The sequence below is a fragment of the Acyrthosiphon pisum genome, chromosome A1 (assembly GCF_005508785.2).
Source record: "Acyrthosiphon pisum isolate AL4f chromosome A1, pea_aphid_22Mar2018_4r6ur, whole genome shotgun sequence".
Taxonomy (NCBI): domain Eukaryota; kingdom Metazoa; phylum Arthropoda; class Insecta; order Hemiptera; family Aphididae; genus Acyrthosiphon; species Acyrthosiphon pisum.
In genome coordinates, this window is record NC_042494.1 from 101,798,931 (window position 1) to 101,807,832 (window position 8,902).

Below are 8,902 nucleotides of genomic sequence, written 5' to 3' on the forward strand. Positions count from 1 at the left end.
AATTATGTATACTTATTTCACCAACTCGTTGGGGGCTTTACCAAATATAAATTTCAAAATCATTAATAACAATGTTACCTATATTATAGCTTCAATACCTATTATTTCGTATTTAATTGTATACGAAGTCAATAATTACCTTATTATTACAATATATTATTTTACAAGTTACACCAATACATTTAGCAGTTAATTTAATACAAATAACATAAGTACGTTTGATATTGGTTAATATAAGAATAGAATGTATTAATTTAAAACTTATTTCTTTGTTTTTATGCTGTAGGTACTAGGTATACTCCGTGGCGTATTTAGCCCAGGGCCCCTAAGCTATGTCTAAGTTTAGGGGGGGGGGCAGCACAGGACCTTTATCATTACATTAAAAAAAATACTGAACATTTTTTTTATTAAAATTATATTGAAAATAATTTGATTTGAAATACGAAAAAAATGTTCGGCAGTGGCGTTTATTCTCTTGTATATCATCTAATTATTTACGTCCTTGGTTTTTTAAAAAGGTGGTTATAGTTATAAAAATAAATTATCATAGCTTGTAATTAGCAATTGCAGCACAGCTATTCTAAGAATATTATTTCTAAGGCAGCCACTATCATATAGGCTTAACAGCTCTATAATCTATTGATGAACATATTGTGATTTGTACGTAGTCTTACGTGTGTCTTCGTCTTCTTTACAATTCTTACAATCCTTATTAGTTATAATTTTTATTAGCCCTTAGAATCACTATTTAATAATAATCAATATTTTTATTATAATTTAATTTCTGTGTTAAAGAGCCTCTGTATCTTATGGCATATAGCTGGGTGTATATATATATATATATATATATGTATACCTAGGGATCAAAATGCCGGAAAATTTCCGGAAAAATTCGGGAAAATTTCGGAAAAAAACCGTTTTTTTCCCAGAGCCTCGGAAAACGTGGAAAAATTGGAGAATATTAAAATAATACATTTCCGAAAAAACCCGAAGTTTTCGGAACATTAAAAAAAAAACCGAGTTTTTGGAAAATTAAAAAATTGTATTAAAGCTTAAAAATTAAAATAATCTATGTAAAAAAAAACCATTTTGAAAAATAGATAAGGAAACCGGTTATTGTCATTTCACATTTGCCAATACGGTTATATCAATGTATTACCTATTGTATTAAAATTTAAAATTAAACTATTAAAAATATTAGTCCGCAAATTTCAATATTTGTTCTAAAAATAACGTAGTCACATATCAAATTGGTATTTATGTGGTAGAGTGTATTTCCCCGAAAATAAATCACCTTTATTTTTAAATATTATATAATTAATATTACTTGTAAGTTGTAGATCAAATATATAGACAGCACACGATTGACAAAATGTGTATTGACAATATTAATTAATAATTGTTAGGAAAATACATAACAACAAAACATCATTGGTGGAAATGCGGGACACGATAATATATTTTTATAAATTATTTATTATTATTTTTCAATTTTTCAGGAAAAAAACCAGTTTATTTCGTCAAAATCATTTTTTTCGGAAATTTTAAATGAAACCAAATTTTCCCAATTTTTCCGAAAAAAACGGGAAAAAACCCGGGTTTTTTTCGGAAAACCTTTTTTTTTCGGAAATGTTGATCCCTATGTATACCTACCACTGCCAACCCTGATTCTGTTGTAAATTATTTGCAACATCCCACTTAATATTTAGAATGGATAAATCAGTAATCCCTATTGTAGTAAGTAAGTTGTAATATACTTGTCCTCAACCCAGTGGTGTCATTCCAGTCCTTGAGGGGGGGGGGGGGGGCAACATTTTTGACCAGCCCGTAATAAAACTGAAAAAAAACCGCTCGCTAACAATTGCATTGCCACATTGCCACAATCTGTACCAGAACATATGTTATCAATAATTTATAGAAATCAGTGTCTCAATATTTTTACTGAGTGTTCTTTAATACATTTTCCTGTCCATTAAATAATCACATTGTTAAAATATTTACAAGAACATATGTTGTCAATAATATATAGAAATACGTTGTCTCAATATTTTTAATTAGCGTTCCTTCAAATATTTTTCTGTCCATTCAACAAACACATTGTCACAATATTTACAAGAACATCTGTTATCAATCATTTTAGAAAAACGTTGTCAACGTATATTTTTTTGATGTTTTCTACAATATTTTCTTCATTATGTAAAAAACATATTATTACAATGTGTTTTCAATATTATTTTTAAATTAATTTTTGTTCATCATTTAAACATATTGTCAAAATCTTTTTAAACAAAATATTTCCAAGAACACAAGGAAAACATATGTTTACAATATAAATGTTTTCTTATTGCTATCTGGGAAGAGTCGAGACTGTAAACACTGTATGTACCAGGTACCGTACCTAACACATAATATTTTTTTGTCACGCCTGCACCGAAAGTTTGGTTTTCGACCACGGTTGAAGCGTTCCGGGCGGAAAAGAGGAAATCCCCGAAAGTGCCGGGCGGAAAAGAAGAAATCCCCAAAAGTGCCGGCCGCCGGGCGCGTATCCCCTGCACAACCAGAAACTAAAATGTATACCTACCACGGTCCTTCCAAAACATAAACTTTTGGTTACATCTTAAATTTATAGTATAACCTCCTTGCATGACGCATTAACATTTAAACATATTTTGTAGAATAGTCTATAATTGTTGCATAGATTAGATCCCTGCATAACCTTTTCCATGAACGCAGGGGCGTGACAAAAAATAGTATGTGTGGCTCGCGCGGGAAGGCCATTTCAGTCTTGGGCGAAATGCGGCACACGACGCCCGCGACTGAAATGGCTCACTTCACGCCCTTGCTACACAATATACTATATATTGTTAATTGATAATTTATAGGTAATATTTGATATTATACATAGATGCGGGTGTCAGTGGAAATTCCCATTTATGATATATCCATCACAATGTAATTATTACAAGAAATATGACGTATTGTTCAACATTATTTTCACATCGATTTAACATAAGTTACTGTTATAATAACAATTCGAGTAGATTGTTGATTGTTGTATACATTTTAGAACACTATTCTTGGCCTCCATTAATCCATAGGTAATGATTTTATAATATTATTAAATCAATAACTCGTAGTATAATAATATAGGTAATCCATAGGCTATTAACAATAACTATTAAAATATAACAGTATAGGTACCTAATTATAGTATAACCATCTCATTTTGATGTAGGTGTTAATAAAAAAAATATAGGTAATAATTACAATTATAAAATGTGAAAAAATACTAAAAACCAATTTTTATTATGGGGGCCCCCTTATAAATCGGGGGCCCCAAAGTTTTACTTTGCTGACTTACCCGCTAGTTGCGCCACTGGGTACGTGTTCAGACGACCTGCAAAACGCACGCCAATAATTATTCTCGTCGCGTTCGGTCGGCCGCTTCTGCGCGTTTTTGATAAAATATCGTAACGTTGACCGCGGGCGATTTACGCGGTGTTCGTCGGTGGCCATTCTCGACGTTTCGTGTTAAACTTCATTTTTTTTTCTTTGCACGTTACGTATTATTGTGATCGTTTTTATTTTTCGCGTCCACGCAACGTAACGATAATATGCCCTTTGACATCATTAACCCACTTCTTAAACGTATATATAATATAAAATTATCCATTCAATTGTCTCGCATTGACCGATATACACCCAGGGGCCTCTGACCGTGTACACATCTGGATCGTGTCTAGTCGTCAGATGGTCATCGATAGATTGTTTTTTTTTTTACGTAATACGAGTTTGTTTTATTCAGTTTTCGTAACTGGTACTTATCACGACATCGTAGTAATTCACTAAATCGACGGTATCGACTCGTACATGACCTCTGCGATGTGTATAGTTTTCTGGGTGGACATGAAACGATGGTAATATACCATAAGGGAGGAAATTATTAATAATAAACCACAAAACGCATTTTAAAGCTCAGAGTTGCTGCGAATCACTTTTCCGTTACGCGTATTACGTTCAAGCATAATGATATCAATGACTATATGTCTATATGTATTGGTAATGTTATATATTAAAAACGGCCATTTTGTTGTATACAGTACAATTAAAATAAATCACGACGATTGGTGTTTGAGATCAAATATTTTAAACGTATTTTCCGGTACCTCTTGGCGTGTACAGACGTTTTAGGGGTTATACTTAACCAGACGTCTTACTCGTTGTACAGCGCTTTCCTTCGTCGCAATTATGGCCAAGTAAGGCGTCATACGGTTTGAATGGTCTCGAATATTGCGATAACCAACGAAACGACCCATTCTTATGGCTGTTCCAAGCATGGACCGTATTTTTATCCTCAATATCATATAAATTCCAAAAATCCCATCGTGCGTGATATAGATTATTTTTTATGGTTATATTATCGCATCGAGTAATGTAAAGACCGTATTGATTTTTTAAAATTTAATATGTGTATTAAGTTTTGTATTCCACACCAGCATATTAAATTTGAACTCGAATTAAGTTTCAAAATTAAAACGTTTATACATATAATAACTGTAGCATATGCGTGTATTGTGTATCACACGTATATTACATTATTGCAGCTAGCATTCGAAGTGCGTCCCATAACCGACAGAGTTAAAACGATTTTGTTGTACAATTTGTACTTTGTGACAAAATTGATTACACATTAGCCAGCTGCAGTGTTATAAAGGCTTTGGGTTTTGAACATTACACACATATAAACGCCTATCATATATTATCATATACGAGAACCTTTATTAATTTATTATACAATGTTCGCGGAGTCGAGTGTGACCTGCCCCGAAGCTATGCCGGGCAAACAAGTCGACGTAATAATTATTAATCTGATGCACGGAGTTCGTGGGCAGATTACGTCCAGTAATGGCTAATGAGAATACAACGATAATGTTATTGATAAATATTTTGAACACGACGTGCATTGTTCAAATTAATGACATAATGCGTTTACTTCCGTGTGTAACTGTCAGTTTCGTTTTATTATTATTATTATTAATATTTAATTTAGTTCAATTTTGATTTCGTTTGACTTTGTCCCTTTTCAAACGTACCGACCCGACCGTAGCGCGACGACCCTGCACCTACACCTTCGTTAACGATAATTCTGTTGCGGCACGTCAACGCGCGCGCACTGTTTGACAAATAATTTTTTTAATGACTCCAACTACTACTATTATTATACGTATGCCTATAACGACGACGACGACAATAATAATAATAATAGTGGTAGATACATATTTTATATATATAATTAGCTGATCCGGTGCATTTCGTTGCCCGGAAACCAATAGTTATTTTATAATAGCTTCAAAACCCATGGCTACAATTTATAAATAAAAATGTCTATTAGAAGTCTTAAGATTCCTGTTTGAGCACCTTCCGGGGCTAGTCCTCTCCCTTTTTAAATTAGCCTAACTTCTACCCAGAGGTCTAATCTATCTATATTATATATACAAATATCTGATCCCGTGCACTTCGTTTTTCATTAAAATAGCTTACTCTATACAAACAATATGTTTTACATATTACCTTGGCAACCATTTATATACAACAATTCCATTAGAAATCTCTAAATAATATATAAATGGTTGCCATGGTAATCTGAATACACAAACAGACATGTATGCATACATTCGTTTTTATATATATAAGGATATAATATTATACATGGCAGTGGTGAGAGCCGCTAATGAGCTGTGCATATTATAATGTGGGCACGGGAGAACGTTTTAACGAGTGAGTATATCGTGAGTAGTATCGGACTGGACTTTAAAATATGTTATACGCCGGCATTACGGATCACAAATGTGTCCTTGAAAAAGTGACAGTTTGATGGCCACGACAGCTACGGTGTGTATTGCGATTGTTTTTAACACCGGAGCTGACTGCTAAGTGGGTGAAACATCTGAGCTTGTATGAGTACCACGGCACGTTTTTGCATAAGCGCAATGATATTATATCGAAAATATGTTTTTTCTTACAAGTTCGAAAAGGGTTTAATATTGTAGTATAGGTATTAAAAGTAAAGCGGTTGTTCTGTAATATATTGGTTTATAAGTGCAAGATTTATAAACAATGCTGTTTGCTTAACGCCACCACTGCGTGTTTTAACCTTAGGTCACTGCATCAAAAAGATATTATAGCAAAAGTATAAGTATAGCTGTGACACGTTTATGCAGGAAAACGTAAACACGAAATTTATTAAACTGTTTTATAGTGAATAATATTATTATAGTTCTAAAATATTATCGAGTGCATTAATGGCAACTATTTAAATTTGGTGTTCATAAATGTTTGATACTATAACTTATTAACAATATATTTTTATCATGTTATTTAAATTTAAATATTATAATATTATGTATTTCAGAACTCCGCACATCAGCGTGATGTGGCTTTCGTGTTTCTAATATCGCTTTCAAACGATGCGCTATTGATTAAACGTCCGTGCAAAATCAAAATCAATATAGTATGTGCCATAATACATGGAAACCGGTAACACGAAAAAAAAATAAATGAATCACGTTTTATACTAGAGATACGAAATATAATAATAATTTTTTTTTTTTTAAACTGCCTATGGCATCTTTACGACCAAAGATTGGAAATACATTGTGGGCGGATATTATATGAAAATGTATAAGTAATGTTATATAATATATTAAAATTAATAATAATAATAATTTAAATATATAAAAAATACAACAATAATATTATAATTACTAGTGTACTTGAATTGCCTACCTATATCGCCGTGTAATCAAATTTTGTATAATTCAAATTCATTGCAAAAAAAAAATATATATATAATTTTGCTAATGAAAAGTCAACAATGAACAAATAGTCAAAACACAAGAAATGTGTCGTTAAAAGTGTCGCGTGTACATGAATATTCAAGTTGGTTGTATTTACTGGTACTAAACTTTGTAGGTATTTTCTAAAAAGTTCGGCTGTTTCGACATCAATATATAAGCGAAGTATATCGAATTAATTTTTATTGATATATGATTGAGTAAATGAGAAGATGTTTATAATATAGTTTGCATTATTTTCATAATGAGTTTATATTTAATTAAATTTCTATACAACCATCTGATAAGTTACTATTATTTCAGTCAGCTTAATTTAAATTGTTGTAAATGTATTATTATTGTTCCTACATACTACTAATCCCCATAATATAATAAAGCTGATAAATCACAAAATCATCATTAAATTAATAGTTTGTAAACAAAACAATAATTTATTATAATTAACACGTGTATATAGTTAAGGATTTTGTGTATATTCACTTAAATTTAACATGTTCGATATGTTTAATAAAAACGGTGGTCAGTAATTATTCATTTTTACGTAGCTTTAATTGTTTTGCAAACAAATTTAATTGGTATTTCAATAATGTGATCATCGACTAAAGAGATGGTCGAAGTAGCTGAGTAGACTATAAGGTAATAATTTCAATGCATACCGTCACTGATTAGGTTAGGGCCCGTCATGGTCACTTTTAATGTGTACAAAATATGTATTTATATAAATAATTAAATGTTTAATACTATGTTGTGTAAGACTCGGGTCAAACATTTCCGACATCATGTCTGCAGACTGTAATATGCTGGATTTTGTCAAATTGCTCATTTGCTCGTGGCCCGGTTTGCTTTTAGTAATGTGTAAACTTTGCGGGTCATTATGTGAAAAGACGAAATGGTTGGATGATGGTATAGGTACAACTTTTCCAAAAGTAAATTCTAGAAAATCTCTTCTTTATTACTTCGTCTAGGGGATTTACCATAGGTATTTCTCAGTAGTTTTCTAATAGATATTATCCGGTCTAATCGTGTGTATACTGTATAAACAAACACAATGCACACTGTGGCATTGGTTATTGAAAGTTTACTATACTATATTTAAACTTGTAGTAAGTGTTTTTAGCACCTCACGTATTCAAAATCAATGATTTTATACCAATACGTTTCGGGATGGAAAATGTCTATCTGATGAAATAATACTTTATGGTTGCATAATGTATATAAAATGCTCATTCATGATCTAAACCTTCATATATTTATATGATATCATACTCTTCTATCTTTTGAACTCAACCATTGAATGTTAATGGAGTAATGTTTAATAAAAACAGGGCAACTCAATAAATATATCATTAGAGCCAAAAGGTACCTAACCGTAGATTTTTTTAAAGTAATAAAAATGATTACACTACATTTTATAATGATATTGATTTTTTTTTTTGATCGGTGAGCAGTGAAAATTATTAATATAATTTATAAAGAATATTTGATTTGGAGTCAGCGTATAAATTTTTTCAAAAATTTGAACAATAGGTACCTATATAATATGCTTAATTATATATTTTGTTTATTTATTCAAATGGGCTAATGTCCAATAACAGTTTTAACTTTTAAACATGAGTATAATATCAAAATGCATTGAAACAGCTAAATTGATAATAAATAACAGAATAATACTGATGTATTGATATGTTATGTCTTCTTCAAAAGGAACTAAAAGGACAAACTTAATAATGTCAAAGTAAAAAATCTCTCGAAATTGAGGCAGCGTATAACAACAATCGCCTAATGTATATAGAATTGATTTATGCGTTATTGAATAGATGTATAACTTGAAGTAATTGAAAATGTATAGACACGCATTATTATTAGTTTCATATATAATATAGACACGTGAATTCACGACTACATGACCCTCAAGCAATTAACTATTCACATAAGTTGATTTAAAATATTGTCAGTAATATTTAAAAAAATATGAAATATCACAGTTGTGGAGTGGGTGGCTTGGGTATAGACAGGGAAAAATCGACTACCAGATTGAGACGTGTGCA